This window comes from Lissotriton helveticus, chromosome 1_1 (genome assembly GCF_964261635.1).
Source record: "Lissotriton helveticus chromosome 1_1, aLisHel1.1, whole genome shotgun sequence".
NCBI lineage: Eukaryota > Metazoa > Chordata > Amphibia > Caudata > Salamandridae > Lissotriton > Lissotriton helveticus.
This window is the reverse complement of record NC_136057.1, coordinates 115,970,692-115,988,382: the sequence shown is the minus strand read 5'-3', so window position 1 is coordinate 115,988,382 and position 17,691 is coordinate 115,970,692. Positions and strand designations below refer to the sequence as shown.

The window sequence follows — 17,691 nt, the reverse complement described above, 5'->3', positions numbered from 1 at the left end:
TCTTGGCTTAGTCATAATGTTAACTACTTCCACGCAATCATGTGTGGCTGGATTCGAATTAACTGATGGTAACAGTGTAGCAGGATTCAGGATGTTGCAGCGTCTGATTTCTATGTGTGGCTGGAACAGTGTCAATTCATAACCTGTTAAACGTGCAATTGTCAAGTGCTGAGTTTGTGTTCGGTTTAAAAGAACTTCCACGGAATGTGGAACTTGTACTGTCAAGGTATGTCCTAAGACTATGGAATCACTTTGTCTGATAGCTAGTGCTGTGGCTGCAACTGACTTGAGGCACGCAGGCAGAGCCTGGGCTACAGGATCTAATGTGCTCGAAAAATAAGCACAGGGCTTGTATTGTCCTGCTTGATCTTGTGTGAGAACAGATAATGCTGTACCTTCACGTTCAGTAACGAAAAGTGTAAAAGGCTTACTGTAGTTCGGTGTTGCTAGAACTGGAGCTTGGCATAGGGCTTTCTTTAACTCATTGAAACTAAGTGTATGTTCAGATGTCCAAGGGAGGACAGTCGATACGGCTGCCTCCTGTGTCGTTAACTGTATCAGTGGTTTGGCTAGAAATGCATACTGGGGAATCCATTGTCTGCAGTAAGAAGTAAGGCCGATAAAAGCACGTACCTCCTTCTGGGTCTTGGGCTGAGGAAGACTCGCTATTAACTGGATACGGTCTGGTGTCAACTGCCTACCCCTCTTGGACAGTAAGTGTCCTAAGTAGACCACTTGCTGGACACAGAATTGAAGCTTAGAAGGGGACACCTTGTGCCCCATCTCGGCTAGGAAATACAAGACTGTAAGGGATGCCCGCTCGCAAGCACGTTCAGAACGGGCTGTGATCAGTAGATCATCGACATACTGGAGCAGGGCAGTGTCAGTTGGCATGTGAATGTTGTCTAGTTGTCTCTTGAGTGCTTGACTGTAAATACTAGGACTTTCTGTGAAACCTTGAGGAGCTCGTGTAAACATATAGCTCCTTCCATTTAAACAAAATCCGAAAAGAAACTGGCTGTCTGGATGAATAGGAACACTGAAAAATGCGTTCTTGAGGTCTATGACGGTGAAGAACGTGGCTTCGGAATCAATGGCCGTTAATAGGGAAGAGATGTCTGGGACAACTGGGTACTGAGGAATAATACATTTATTAAGCTCTCGTAGGTCAATCACTAATCGATATACTGGGGGTGCATTTGGATCAGTACGTTTCATGACTGGAATGATCGGAGAATTACATACATTGGAGTCAGTTTCTACAACCACTCCCTGAGCAATAAGCTCGTCAATAATTTTGGATAAGGCTGCTACAGCCTCAGGTGGCAATCTGTACTGTCTGATTCGTGGTAACACTACACCTGGCTTGAGAGTCACACGATAGGGTGTGATTTGCATGTAACCTACATCAGTTGGACCTTGCGCCCATAAATGCTGCGGAACATTGGACAGTCTTGAATCAAAATCTCGTAATACATAGTGACCCTTAAAGTCACGTAGGAACAATCGTATTCCCTCTGGGGAACAGCATATAACTGCACCTAACTCTTTCAGTGTCTTAATGCCTAATAGGTTTTCTGGACATGACTTAGTAAGTAACAGATCAGTAGTGCGGGACAATGGACCTACTTCTAGAGTAACTGGCTTTGAAATCTCATTTACGATAGGTTTTCCTGAAAATCCAAGGGAAACATTTCTTGAGCCTGAGAGCGGAGCCCCTGGAACTTCGGCGTGACTAATTGTGGTCCTACTTGCCCCTGTATCGATCAAAAACTTTCTGTCTTTCCCTAATACTTGACTGTGAACATAGGGACCTTCTTGATCTACAGGTATCTCGATGAGAGGCAAGCCTACCTCCCTCTCTAGGCTGTTTCATGAATACTGTTGGTACTCTGGATACTCAGACTGTGCATACTGGTACATCTGCGATGTAACGTGCTGTGTTGCAGCGATAGGCTGCGGTGCGGTAACTGTCTGTGGTGCATTCTGTGACTGAGGAGTCTGTGAAACTTGTTCTTGTCTAGGCGGACGTGGTCTTTCTTTAGTCTTACCAGTAGCTATGTTGTGTTTCAGAACTGCACACTCATTTATAAAATGACCTGGCTGTTTACAATAATTGCAGTTCCCTTTAACGGGAGCTGCAGAATGACTGGCTTGATTCGGACCCCTCTTCTGACTGTCTTGAGGAACAGATTGTGCAACTAGTACTTTCATTTTCGTGTCTTTCATACGTTTTCTCTCGTGTTCTTGTTCTTCTCTGATTCTATTCTGGTGGTATTGAAGCATTTGCAACATCTGGGACGGGGTATTAGCTTGCCAGGTACTTTCGACTTTCAGAACTCGATTTTTAATTGGTGGACTTGAATTCTCGACTAATTTAGTAACAAAAAGGTGAGGGTATGACTCACTACTTGTCTTGAGGCCACTGTTGATACTAAAACACTTTTCAAATCTAGAATAAAAATCACTAATATCCTCATCTTGCTTTTGTTTACAGGCTGAGATTGCATCCCAGTCTTCTTTTCTCGTTGTCAATAATCTAGGTAAAACTTGTATTAATAATTCTGGTAATTCTTTACATTTATCTCCAAGACCGGTACCTGGTACTCGTGCCTTATCTTCAGCTTCTAGAACTGCCCAATCGATCTTTTTCTCTCCCACCTCCCATTCTTTTTCCTTGAGCTTTTCATACACCCCTGCGGGCAGCAGAACCTTTAACATTTTGATTATATCTGGATATGTGTATTCTCCCATACGGAGCATGTCTTTTAATTCTCTATGGAACCCTGCTGGATCTTTGTCATGACAGGGAATTAATTTCTTCATCTCGAGGAGTTCCATCTTTGTAATTGGAGTGTATACAAACACTCGCTGCATTTCGCCACCCGTTCCTTTAACTGGGTGGACTTCTCGTAACGGATTCTGTCTCTCCATGTAAAATGGTTTACTTTCTGGGGGTGAGGCATGAACAAAATGCGGGTTCAGAAACGTTCTATATTTGTGACGCTGTTCTAGAATGACACTAATTAAATCGGTACCTAGACCTTTCCATCTATACTGGAGTAACTCGTTCAGGACATCATGTAACGGACCTGGATCAGAGTGCTGACCCTCATACAAAGTAATGAGGTGCTGAATCATATACATACCCACCAGTCGTTGTTCGGCTGGGGGCATTTTCAGAAACATTTGTGCCACTATTTCGTCTGGAAAAGTGGTAGAATCAGTAATCCATCGGACTGCTGATCGGGCTAGTTCTTGTTCATGCATGGTACTTAACTCACTGTAACCGATTCGTGATTTCAGAATGTGATCGGTAGCTTGGAATACTTGTTCTAGTGAACCTTGTTCTGGTGCTGGAGAATGGAAAATAGACTTGTGTTCTAGGCGTAAATGGCGATCTGGAAATCTAGGTTTTCCTACATACGCTATTCTGGCGGGATTCTCGTCCTCTACCTCTTCAGTATCAGAGTTACTTTCTTTCTCGCTTACTTGTGCTGCTTTACGCTGTTCGTGTATCTTTATTATTTCTCTACGGATTTTCTTGTACATACTCTCCATAGCACCGACGGTCTTGTGCTTACCCTCGGCTATATTATCACTCCACCTTGTCAGGGTTTTCATTTCGGCCGGATCTTTAGACGGGTAATCTTGTTCTCTTATTAGACAATTGATCAGAAACTTTAATATCATGAGCTGGATCTCGGCTTTCCTTTGAGACATGGCCTCGCTAATACTTTCTGGATCATCCCCTGTACGGATGAAACGATATATTCTGTCTAGATCTTCTTTCATATTCGGTAAGGTGACTAGATACTCGGCCACCTTTCTTACGCGGAATGAATATAAAACCATATTATCCTCGCCTGGGACTGGATCATAGCCGCATTCGGCAAGGGATTTTCTTATTTCTGCTACAGTCTGATGTCTGGGCGTACGCTGTGACGCTTGTGCATGTAATTCGGCTGTCGTTAAACGCTTGTGTGGCGGCGGGGTTTGAGGAGGACCTCCCCCTGCGGCCCCTAAACTGGAGTCGTCTACTGAGGCTCTTCGTCCTGGCAGAGTGGGAAATGGAAATGCAGGCTGGACTTGTATGGCGGGCTGGACCGGGGGTACCGTAACAGGTACTCCGGTGTCTGGAGGAGCGGGAAGTGCCTGATTTACAGGGACTGGCGGAGCGCGAACAGGATTTGCATATTCTGGGACTGTGTCGTCCAAATAGGACGAAATAAAAATATCAGCTGCGGTCTGTTTGTGACGTAGCTTGGTCGGAACTAATGGTGGCGGAAAATTACTGGATGCCTCTGGGGTCGCTTTTGGCAAGCCCTCGGCAAGGAGAGGATACATACCCCTAATAAGGGCATGCCTCTGTCTGTCTGACTGTTCGGCTTTGACTTGTTCACCAATCTCGATTAGTTCTTTTTCTTGTGCTCGTTCTAAGGATTCTCTACTTAATTCTGACTTTCTGATTTCCTTTTCAGTTCTTTTATGAGATTCTTTACGCCATAACTCGATGGCATCTTTCTGTGACCGTCTGGCTTTCTTTTTCCATAATGCTTCTTCTACTCGCATGATGCACTCGGCATCCCATGTACCCGATACGGGCCATCTATACTTTTCTTCTAACTGTTTGGTATACTCTACCCATAAATCTAGATACAATATGGCGCTTATGCCATGCTTCTGATACATAAAGTGACCTGGACTGTCCCTCGGCGGAACAGGAACTGCTTCTTCTAACAAACCCTTTCTAGTTTTTAACTGACGTAATCTCGAAAAGAGAGACATTGTAAACTTGAATCGGAACACAATACAATACACGAGAAACAATAACAACTGGGAAAACAATTCAGGCATACCACGACATTGGAAATACATTGAACAACATCATAACATAACAGTTCGGACAGAATATTACCTGGAATACTGAGAACAGAAACACAAGAATTTCTCGAGAACGGAACAGACTAGAGTTTACTGGATGCACTGCTGAAACAGTACGGAACATACCGGTCCCATAAAGGGACGCATCAAGACCCGTATCCACCTAGGTGAACACTTCGTTTGTGAGTCTGTGTACCACCAACCCACGGACCAGAGTCAATTTAGATTGACCCTGTCTAGATACTACCCCAGTAATGGTACTCACCGGGCAGCAAGAACGGAAAGCCTCGGACTGGACTGGACTGCTACGACGACGGACGACGAACTTCGGACTTCAGTTACGGGTGGACCTCCGGATACCTCGGACCTTGAACTCTTGGCTTGGGCTCTGGTCGGGACTCGCCGCGTTCCTCCACCGTCTCGTTTGGATGCTGGACCGCCTCCTCCGTCTCCTCCGTGGGCCTGAGGGATACTTGAAGCAGAAATATCTGCCGGTGCACAGAAGAGTTCCGTCACGACTGCAGAGGGTCAGGGGGTCGGCGTGGCTTCACCGACGCGTGGGGAAAGGGCAAGTCCCTATTCGGGCGCCATTATGTGGTAAATAAATAAATAATACCTCTCTTTTTGACTAGACATATATCATAACAGATAGCTCAATAAATAAGAGTCAAGATTCGAGGTAGTAGGAGTTTTTGCAGGTTTAATACAGCATAAGGACAGGAACAGGACAACCTGCATAGGAATAGGATGACAGGGCCCAGCAGCTGCTGGGGCTGGATCTGGGATGAGCGCGCTGACTTTTAATAACAATACATGAGCATATATACATAACGCAAACACATAGCATTACATTGCAGTAGGCGTAGCAGTGGGTGGAGCAGAAGGCGTGACGCGTAGCAGTCGCGAAAGATAAGGGTAAAAAGAGGTGTAACAGGGCGTATACATAGACATGTGATGCAAACGTAACAGAATATGTCATGAATGGGGCGGAAACCATGGAGGGGGCTACCTAAGGAGCCGGGACCTCTAACCTGATGGTGCGCGCAAACTAGCAATGACGTATCACTAGGAGAAGCTGGGGCTATGAACTCTGTGCTAGGAGCAGAGACTGAAGTCTGGAGAGTCAGGGCGACATGTACCTAAACAGTATCTAGTATCTGATGTTTAGAGAACATGTTGATATAAACTAGAAGTCAGGAGGGGAAAGGCTAACTTGATTCTAAGACTGGACCATGCATTATTCTACATGTAGTGCGTGATGAAGAATATTAAATGACCATTAAATGCAGTATTTCTCTAACGTGGAGACATGAAGGCTAGACAATGACGGAAACTATTGATGCAGTTCAGTAGCTTAGGAATGCAGAGAAGGAGGACTGGACTGATAACTGGAACTATAACATACTTTTGGCAGACTCAGAGGCTGAGCCAGGCTGGACCGGGCACTGCGAGGCAGGAAGTAAGTGAAGGGTCGAGGATACAGGTGGGGGCTGTATCGCTCCTCAGCGAGGCTTCAGGAGACAGGAGCTGAATCTGGTGTCCAGGCCCTTTTGAGGCCTAGAAACGGGGACTTTATAATAGAATAACGTGCACACTGAGAAACGTGGCAACGTAGCTTTACATACTAGAAGTGGACACAACTATAATTGCGTCATTAATCGAACATGGGGAATGCATATGCATATTTAATCATGCACACATAACATATGATGGATGACACGTAGGGACACAGAACATGGCAAAATTTACATTTCAACAAACCCACCAAAAGGAGAGAAAACGTCATTCAACACCTTCATGTAACTATGCTACCAATGTCCCTTATGGATCTAAACAAACTATATCCCTATCCCAGAACTTTAGCGGTGATCGGTCCATAACTATATACAGAAATGGGAACATCCTAATCCAAGCCACTGAAAAAAATTATCTATTTTCCACTTTCCGCCTCTCTGCGCCACCATGCCATTTGCTCCCACCACCACTCCTCCACCCTCTCCCATGCACGCCCTCATCTACTAGCTGAACCTTCTACTACCAAACCCCCTCGCACTGCCCCCACCTCTACCCCCCCTACAGCCTCTCTGATCCCCAGACGCATTGAAGCTTCTGTTTCGATACCAAAACTACTTACCCCCTCTCCATGGCGCACCTCCACTGCCCAGCTTCACTCATCTATCCCTCTGGAGTCGTCTCAGTCCTCTAACCACAGCAGGCTGGATACTACATTAGCCCAGGAGCGGCCAGTGCAGGTAAGAGCAGTTGGGGTCCGGGGGAATGCAACAGACAACGACAAGGGAAAATTCAATAAATCATTTCCCCCTCTTTGTCATCTATTGAATCCCCCCACCCAGCCCCACCGCTCTTACCTGCACGGGCCGCTCCTGCATTAGCCTCCGCCACAAACTCTGAAGAGCTCCATCACACTCCACTTCCTACCACTGACCCAAACGCCACTCAACTGATACCTACAACAGCCCAGCTTGAACTCACAATCAACACTATTCTGGATGAAATCTCGTAAGAACGCAAAGATTACCTACTTCCTGCCCCAGCTTAACGCATCTATAGCGAACACTGATCCTGCCACAAACATACACTCTGATCCCCTATCCTTTACCCCTAGACAAACTATCCCCTATATCCATCACCAACTCAAACATAGATGCACCACGACTGAAATCACGCTACGGGAAGCTGAAATGCTGAGCAACACGTATGACAATGCCCCGAGCAAGCCTTGTCGCCACCAGATCCCGGTCATCCTTTGCACGACTAGAACCCTGAACACCACTCACCCTCCCAGGCAGCCTACCCAAATAACAACCATCCAACCCTGTCAGCCTGGTTCAAGATCACTACCTATGCATGCTACTAAACTGTCAGTTAGCAGTCAAGCATGCCACTCAAATAGCCGAAAACATCCTAGGACACAAAATTGACTTCTGCTTTCCAACTGAAACCCAGCTGAACGACCACTCATCCTATTTTATCAATTTCCTCAACCCACAGGGCTTCTCAATCATCCGTACGACCGCTAAGATCGTATTGGTGGTGGATTAACCATTATACACAAAAACTATCTGTGCTTACCTCCATTCTTCAACACGAAATACCCTACCTTTGAATATGTAGGAGTTCAACTCTTGTCCAAAGACCCCAATCTATCAAAATTCATGTCATCTATCACCCACCTGGTAAAAAATGACAAATTTTTGAGGACTAAATAAACCTATTAACGCAAAACTGCCTTAAAGGCAACTCAGACATTCTATTAGGAGACCTGAACCTGCACTTGAACAATGCAGATGATCCAACAGTACAAGCCCTATCCACCCTCCTGGAAGCGAACGATCTCACCCAACACTGCAATCAACAAACTCATACCAAGGACTCTACCCTTGATGCAATCATCTCTAAGCAGAACACCTTATCCCTCTGTTCTATCCTAACCACTGACTGGACTCACCACCACCTAATTCTTTTTAATCTCAATGCCATCCAACCAAAGGCCCATCCCCAAAATACCTGGCACAAGCACTGAGCGAGGAACATACATTGAATCTCCCAGGCAGAGTTAGAAGCGTTAGTCAGTTCCAAAATTCCAAGGTGATGATCTCACCGCCCACTACAACAGACAAGCATTTACAATGCAGTGGTCTCGGCATTATTAAAGGTAGAGCTATTGGCATTGCTCATTACATTTTTTTTAGTTTTTTTTAAAATCATAAATAAATGGCATTGTCATTTACATTGCCAATAGCGTAATCGTTAAATAAATGGCATTGTCATTTACAATGCCAATAGCTTAATCGCTTGCAAATGCATGACCTATTGCATTTACACCCACACAGAGCCACACACACAAAGCCACACACACACACACATACAGAGCCACCCACACAATCTGCACTCTGCACTCACAATCTGCACTCTGCACTCACAATCTTCACTCTGCAGTCCCAATCTGCACTCTGCACTCACAATCTGCACTCTGCACTCACAATCTGCACTCTGCACTCTACACTCTTAATCTGCACTCTGCACTCACAATCTGCACTCTGCACTCACAATCTGCACTCCACACTCACAATCTGCACTCTACACTCTGAATCTGCACTCTACACTCTGAATCTGCACTCTACACTCTGAATCTGCACTCTACACTCACCAAGCACCAGAATGGTTCCATAACACGAGAGAGAATCATGCCCCACCAATTTGGAAATCACTGTAGGGTGAACACAGTTTAGCTGTCTGTCACAGTTCTTTAGGTAGTGTGATTAACTTCGAAGTAGCCCTTTTTCAATAATAAGGATCGTCGCAATCCCAAACATGTCTTCTTGGGCTGTGGGATAAAGCACATCGCCTTATACGGATCTCAAAAATGACCATACCTTCTTAGGGACTTAAACTTCCAGGCAATTGCTCTTCTCAGTAAAACTGGATTTCAGAATCAAATAGTCTCGAAGTTTATCATACGCCTCAAGCATACTCAAGTTTGAAGGTTCGTGGGGAGAGATGACATTGGTTAATTCTGAAGCATTAATAGGGGGCCTTTTATACAGGTAAAGTGCACACTCAAGTATCAACAAGATTTAACACTCAACCATATGTGGCTTTCATGCCCAGCACCACACTGGAGTTGCACCACTCTTCAGCATGGGTGCACTTTCACCATAGAACATTAGCAATTGCAAAATAATTGTTCCTGTGTATGCAGAAATAGGCAAGACATGCCATGATTTCGATATCTGTGTTGAAGTAAACTCATTCCAAGCTTTTTTATGCAGCAAGCACACCCCTTACCATAATCTGTTGAGAGTCAAAAAAACATGAAGTATGCGGGCACAACAATTCCAATGTTCTCACATTTTTTCTCTCTCAGTTAAGCTTTTCTTTCCAAAGTCAGAGTAATTGTGTTAAAAGTGATTAGAAGCACATGAACACATGATTTCATACACAGTATTCTTAGATTGAGCATATTACAATAATTATTATAGGAGACAGTGCAATCCTGGGGTTTTGTACAGATGAATAAGTAGCTTATCGCTTAAGTATGAGGACTGCACTTTGGTAATTCATCCCAGTGCCACAGTAAATACCCCTCCTCCCTAAAGTAGGTAGGAGAGGCCTTCTGGGAATCCATAAGGAAGCCATATTGGACCCACAGTGCACTTAAGGGCTGGACCACTGAGAGTCCTCCCTTTGTTGCCTTTTTCTATGGTGAATCCCTCCCTAACACTAACCCTTAAACAACATGCCACTGATCAGTGTACTTTCTATTTCTTGTTCTTGAGTTTTTGTACTAACGCTTCCGATGGTGCACAGTGTTCAAAATCCACGAACTGGTCTGCAGGAAAGTGGGTGCGCGACTCACAAAGCTGGCAAGGGATAGCCACCTGTACAATATCCTGGCCTTACTCCGCTAAACAATGGTGACGAATCTATTTAAAAATCACGAGGCAGAAGAAAAAACAAGCAACAGATGCTTGTTTGACAAAGGACCTTTTTATTCTGCCTAATTAAGCAGTTGGAAGGCCACTCTATGAAAAAAGGCTAATTAACCCCTAGGAGAAGGAAGGCAATACTGCAGAGGCCCAGCTGCTGAATGTGACAAGATTAGCATTTCCCTAAAGTTGATGGGCAAAACCTAGGCGCAGCAACGGCGTTACAGAGCAAGCATGCTCCACTGTGCTTCGGATGACATCTAAAAGAATGCTGGACCGGGAAACATGACAAATGCCATACTCTACAAATTTCACAATCACATCGTATCCTGCTGCCTCTATGACATAATCCCAGTCACAAAATCCTATTCTTAGTTGAATGTCACTCTCCTGTTTGCCCTCTGCAGGCAGCACTGCCTCCCCACACGTAAGGATCACAGGAGACCATTATCCACACAACGTACGCTACCAACACTTACGCACCCCCTTATCCCTGTGCATACAATCTCACTACTCACCACTCTGCTGTTTGCCCTCTGCAGGCAGCACTGCCTCCCCACACGTAAGGATCACAGGAGACCATTATCCACACAGCGTACGCTACCAACACTTACGCACCCCCTTATCCCTGTGCATACAATCTCACTACTCACCGCTGTAGCCACCACTCCCCAGCCCACGGCACAGTACACTCAAGGAAGCCGCCATAGCTGCCAGGCGGGGAACATCACTTACAACGAATTTTTTACAACGCACTACCATTACATCGCAACCATTACAACGCAAACCATTACAACGCAATGCGCTGGGGGGCGCTCTAGGATAGGGAATGTATTTAATATACTATCCAACACCTTCCCTGCTATCCACGGGGACTGGAGTTGGAATAGTAAATTAAATAATTCACTATCCAGCGCCTAAAAGCATTATGCGTTGTAATGGTATGCGATGTAAAAACCGCGTTGTAAAGGCATGCGATGTAAAAGCATGCGTTGTAGTGACACCAATCCCTGCCAGGCTGGTGCTTTTGCAGTGACGACACCAGTGCGTGCCGCTCGCGGGAATAATTGAATCGGAGGGAAGCGAGTGTACAGCGATCAAGAGGCAATCATAAACTCAGGGAATCGGAGAGTAAGCATAAACGTTTCAGTCCGATGTGTGCATGCGAAGGATGAAGTAAGGCGTACTCGGAGGCTGAGCCAAATGACACATTTGCATGGCTTGCATGACACTTAGTATCCCGAGTAAAAGCAAGGCAGCAATGCCGGTGTAAATAGATACATTTTAAAAATGCCTCCCTTTCAAGAATCAAATGTTTTCTAAAGTCCTTGAAATATCTTCACAAATTACTAAAGTGCTGATGCCAGAAAGGTGACAGTAAAACAGACAACGTGCGTTAGGTGCACAGATCCTATCAGTGCAGCTCACGGTCAGTATCACAAGCTGGGGCAGTTAGGCACAGATCAGAACTACAGTAGGCATATGGTATTGAGTGCAAACTTAGCCAAAAGGCAGCGGAGCGCTGCACAGGTTCAAAGACAGGAATACGTTCAACGAGTCATCGGAGAGTTAGCTGGTTCTTGGAGAAAAGTGAACTTTTTCTTCATTGTGCTGTAATGTTCGTTAAGAAGGCGAATCTTAAACTCTATCCTAAATAGGTATCCCGGTAGGCATGATCTCTGGTATCACAGCTCGCGGGTATTTATGTAGGGAGCTGCCGAAAGGCATCAGACACGAAGACTACCTTCCTCCCCCAATCCCCATTCCCTGAAGAAGCTCTCTCAGCCCGTTCCGATGGAGGTGGGGAAGGCGCGTCAACCGCAGAAACAAAGACGGCACCCGGAGAGCCCGCCCGCCTTCCCCATCCCGGTGAAAGCCCGAGGTCCACTCACCAGCCAGCCGGAGGGGTGAGAATGAGAAGCGGAGTCGCACAGACGACGCGGGGAAGGCACAGCCCCAGCTTTGTGCATGCACTTGAGGACCGGCTGCGGCGAATACCCCAGAGAGTGGACCATGGCAAAGACGGCTTCCGGAGAGCCCGCCCGTCCGCCTTCCCCATCCCGGTGAAAGCCCGAGGTCCACTCACCAGCCAGCCGGAGGGGTGAGAATGAGAGGCGGAGCCGCACAGACAACGCGGGGAAGTCACAGCCCCAGCTTTGTGCATGCACTCGAGGACCGGCTGCGGCGAATACCCCAGAGAGTGGACCATGGTCGCTGAGGCTGTTGATGCAGTGGGAACCGTGTTTAATAGACTTCGCACTTAAGAACACTTTTTATTTTCCTAGAGCGGCAACTAGGCCTTGTGTGAACATATAGCGCGAATTAAGAACAAGGGATAGTTCACCTCATGTCCAACGCTCGAGCAGCAAGGGTTCTGAGTGACGGGTGACGTCATAGGGCTAAAGAACGAAAAAACCCGCCCCCGAATCAGAAAGAGACGGGGCTTTCTTGGAGTGACTCCATTCTCCTCCAATGGCTGGCCTCCGTTTAGGAAGCCAGCCAATGGAGGAGAAAGGCGGGTTCAAAGCCCCTAACACCAAAACATTAATTCTTCGGGACTCTGCCCCTCACTGCTTCGCAGTGAGAAGAGACATCCCTCGACCTAAAAAATGGGAGAACTACTTGACATAGAATCCCCTTTGAAACTCAAGAAATCATAAGTATTCCTTCCAGATCGTGGTTTAACAACGACCTTAACAAAGAGGCAACAACTCCGATTGGCTGAAAGAAACTGGAGACAACAACCCTTGTTAACACATCTTGCGATACCGGGAGCTAAACGCATAAAATACAAAAAACATATCTTCAGAGAAAAATCCCCCTTCTTCTGAGTACAACTTGACCGTTCTAGGAACAGACCTAAAGACCTTTTCAATATCATCAAACAGCAAACCTCCTCTTTCCCTCAACACTCAATAAATGACTCTACCATGCACTGCAAAGAGTTAGCAACATTCTTCTCTGAAAAAATATCTAACATTGAAATCTCTCTTGACCCACCCATCTCTCCGTCCTACACCAAAGATGTCCCCCCTAGCAAAGAGGGTCTACTAATGGTCGTCTCACCAAACTCACCCTATGCCAGTTGGACTGAATTCGACGATGTCCTTTAAGAAGAAGTGCTCAAATTATTTGCTTGCATTAAACCAACATCGCACATTTCCGATCCCCTCCCTCCTGAGCGTATCAAGAATCTCAGTCACATCATATCTCGCCTGCATGGACCAAAATCATCAACTCCTCCTTTTCGAGAAGCCCAATGCCAACCTCCCTCAAACTCTGCCAAGTCACCCCCCTCATCAAACAACACATTTACCTTCAGAAGCATGTCTCATCAAAGCACAAGAGTGCCTGACGAACTTAGAAGTCCATACGCTGGTACTTTTGAGACTGGATTATTGAAACTCTTTCCTGTCTGGCCTTCCCCGAGAAAATTAGCATCACTGAGAGCAATGCTTCATACAGTTATCCTCTTTGTGACAGGTCACAAAGTGTTTAAATCACATTTCTTCTATACTTCGCATCCTACAATGGCTTCCAATTGAAGCAACAGACCAATGTAATACTGAATGCATCACCCACAAAGCCCTCCACAACTCCACACCCTCCCACTTGGTAGAAAAACTCAAAATCCCTGGATCTGAATAAGGATCGAGAATTCGTAAAGTCCTCCTGCTGGAACAAGCGACATTCAGGCAAGAACGCTTTATAAAGCTCGCCTTCTCTGCCAGCGTTACAAGGATCTGGAACTCCCTCCCACAACCACCTTGAACAACCACAAGTCTTGCCACAATTAAAAAGGAACTCAAAATCCTCCTATTTGAGAGACGCTTTGAATAATAAATCTGTGATCGCTTTTCTGCATCCACTTTTCCAATGAATCCAGATATTAACTGTTTGAACTTTCTCCCCTGATGTGATCTGTGTGATTAGTCTATTGCTTATCTGTTATTTTATGGCACATCTAATCTGCATTTTGGTGTGTCTTCTTTAGAAAAGTGCTTCAATGACCTTCAGCCAAGATTGTACTATATAAAAACACAAAAATAAACACATTTGGTATAATAAAGAGAAACCAGAAAAAACATCTTTTTGAAAAGTTTGTGCAGATATGCCAAGTTATTAGCAAAGAAATAATTACTTTTCAATAGAAACTCTTATAACCACAAACAACGTGGGAGGGAAGGAAGGAAGAGCGCGGAGAGAGAGAGAGTGAGAGAGAGAGAGGGTGAGAAAGAGAGAGGGTGAGAAAGAGAGAGAATCTACCACACTCCATCCAATCCACCCGATCTACCCCATTCCACCCAATCTATCCCTCTCCACTCCATCCATTCCAACCCACTCCATCCAATCCACCCCACTACAATCCACCCAATCTACCCCATTCCACTCCACCCTAATCTATCCCACAACACTCTACTCCAATCTATCTAATTCCACTGCACCCCATTCTACCGAAACCTACCCCATTCTAATCTAATCCACTCCACCCTACTCCAATCTACCCTACCCCACTCCACCCGAAACGTACGTATCCCAATCTACCCCACTCAAATCTACTCCAATCAATTCCACCACCCTCTACCCCACCCTAACCAAATCTAACCTACACCACTCTATATAACTCCACTCCATTCTACTCAATTCCAATGTACCGCAATCCAAACTACCCCAATACTCTGCACTCTAATCTACTCCACTCCAGTCTTCCCCACTCTACTGCAATCTACCTCATTTCACCCCACTCTTTCCTAATCTATCCCACTCAAATCCACCGCAATCCATCCTACTCCATGTCAATCTACTCCACTCCACCCAAATCTATCCCAATTCAATCTAACCCACTTGGCTCCAATCTACCGCAGTCCACTCTACCCCAATCTATCCCCCTTCTATCTACCCCACCTGACCCCATGCCACTAACTTTTTGCCATGCCGAACAGCAGTCACACTGGTGTACATAATGGCTAAAACTTATTGCCAAAGTCAATAGCTTTCGGATAGGAGACACCTATTTGCTTTGACAATGCTTATTTTCACTGGCTTTTTTTTATCATATACACACGCAACAGTTCCCTCAGCCAACTCCAAGCAGGCACAGGTGTTCAACGGTGCCTGGGCACAGCAGGGGATTCCCTAAAGGGCCTGGCTTATGTGTTTATTTTTAAGGGTTTCCGGACACTTTCCTGGGGTTCTCGGACCCTTGAAAATGAACATCACAAATGTCCACCAGGGTACAAGGCCAATTACTGTGCCTGCGCTGACACCTGCCTAAGGTTTGCGGACCTCAAGGGTCATGATGTGGAATCCAACCTCTGTCTCAGAATCAGAAATTTCTTTCTACATTTTAACATCAGGCAGCCCCTGAGCCAGGGAGAGACAGGATGGCACCACAGCTCTTCATTGCTTCTTTAGTATTTTTACAGGATGCGGGGAACAAGTCTCTTCATCATGTAATGGTTCAAGATATAGCCAGCCAATCAGTGAGCTTCAGGTCTGCAGACCTAACTTTGGGTTTACGTATCCAAAATGGATGGGCGAAAAAGCTCCCTCAACCAATCGGATCCAATATATTTTTACATTTGGGTCCACGAGTCCAGATGCATGGACCATTCATGGGCTAAAGGTCCAGTTAGCTCTATCTTAAAGGACTAGTGGCTTAATTTGAGGACCACCAGTCATTATATGTGTATATATATATAATTATATTACATAGGATCCTGTAATCCCTGTATAAAGGGCAGTCTCTATTTTCTTTATATAATCAGAAATGTGTGATGCACCAAGTCAGTGATTATGAAGAAGAGACATCAGAACTCGGCTTTTATAAGTTATTACAGTCGAGTTCTGAGGGCACAATGCCTGCTGCCAGCGCCAGCAGCTGAAGTGAAAAGAAGGTCAAGTCACGAAGCATAATTGAAGCAGTTGTTTAAAGCAACAAACAGAACTTTGCTTTTATTACTTCTGCTGTATGTTACTAGTTTACTATGAGAAGCAGAGGGAATATGTTTATCAGTTTCCTTAGATGAAGGAAGGGTGGAATCTTTCTGCATGTTTCTACACGTTCCAAGCTACTGCAGCTTTTTTTAAATGGACTTTTATTGAACTATTTCTAATATCTTTTTGCAACAAATATCTAACAGTTTTTTATTGTTTACTTTTGCACAAGAGGTTTTATGTTCATTCTTCATGTTTGCAAACATGTTAGCTGGTGCATATGTAGGAGCTACGCACCAAGCTTTGTGGGAAAGGTGATGGTGTGACCATGTATTATACGGTGTGACCATGTATTATACAGGATAAAGTATCACCTGGTGCATATTATAAGATGATTGCAAGTCACCTCCGAGTTCCATAACCTTATAAAGGAATTCTGCCTTCCTCGTTCCTCTATATGGTTATGGAACAACTTGTTGACTTGCAATATCTTAGAAGGTGCGGCAGGGGGTACTTTATCCCTAATATATTTTCACTGAATATGGTTAAAGTGAAGTTGTAGATGGCTTTGTTAAAACACCTTAATGGGTCTTTAAAAAAATCAGAAATTCACTTACAAACAAGGGTAAAGTGTATATATGGTTAAGACTTAAAGCTGAACAAACTCCTGACATGTGCAAGTTATGGTTAGAACCACAATCCGTAACTCACACTACGGGTGTGCAAACCCCAAATCAGTATGTTACGTGTGATGATGCAATGACATTTTACACAGTTAGTGAGTTTGCTAAAGGCAGGATGCTGCTGTAGGGAGATCATGGCTACTTTTGTCTGCCCATAAAACAATTAACTCTCTTTACTGAGCTAGAGGTTGGTTTGTGTATCTGTCTATCATGAGGCCGTGTGCACTCCAGGAGAACCCTGCAGTGACAACAACATCCCTGGTCGGCCCTGCTGTTGAGGCCGAATACAGACTAGGATTTTTCTATCAGGAACTGGAGATGACTGCATCTTACCCAATGTAACTGTGCAACTGGAAACACAGTTCCCTCTCTGGACTGCGCATGTCTGCTATTCTCAATGAACACCACATCACTTGCATCTGACTACTATGTGTGATTCCGGCTAGTAATTCCTCCCATGAATAGCGCTATTTCCAGTTCCTCAGCCTGGAACAGGGACGGACAAGGAAGGACGAGAGCTACTGGCTTACTTGTCTCATGCAGAGTCCCAAAACCAGGCCTGTTCCTGCACAGGAAGGTTGTAATCCTGTGTGGAACCAGAGAAGAGTGCAGGGACACATCTGCACCCTGTGTACTCGTACTCTGGGGGTCAGTATCGCTCAGGGGGTTCCATCCAAGCCAAAATTATCCCCTCAGAGACTTTCTAAAATCTGCCCATATGCATTCTAAAGAGGTTA

The 17,691-nt window shown here is 45.2% G+C and overlaps 1 protein-coding gene across 1 annotated transcript in view; it reads right to left on the bottom strand.

Annotated features, from left to right (window-relative positions):
- Positions 1 to 17,691, bottom strand: part of LOC144768065 (uncharacterized) — a 161,127-nt gene that overhangs the window by 45,935 nt on the left and 97,501 nt on the right. The window lies entirely within an intron of this gene.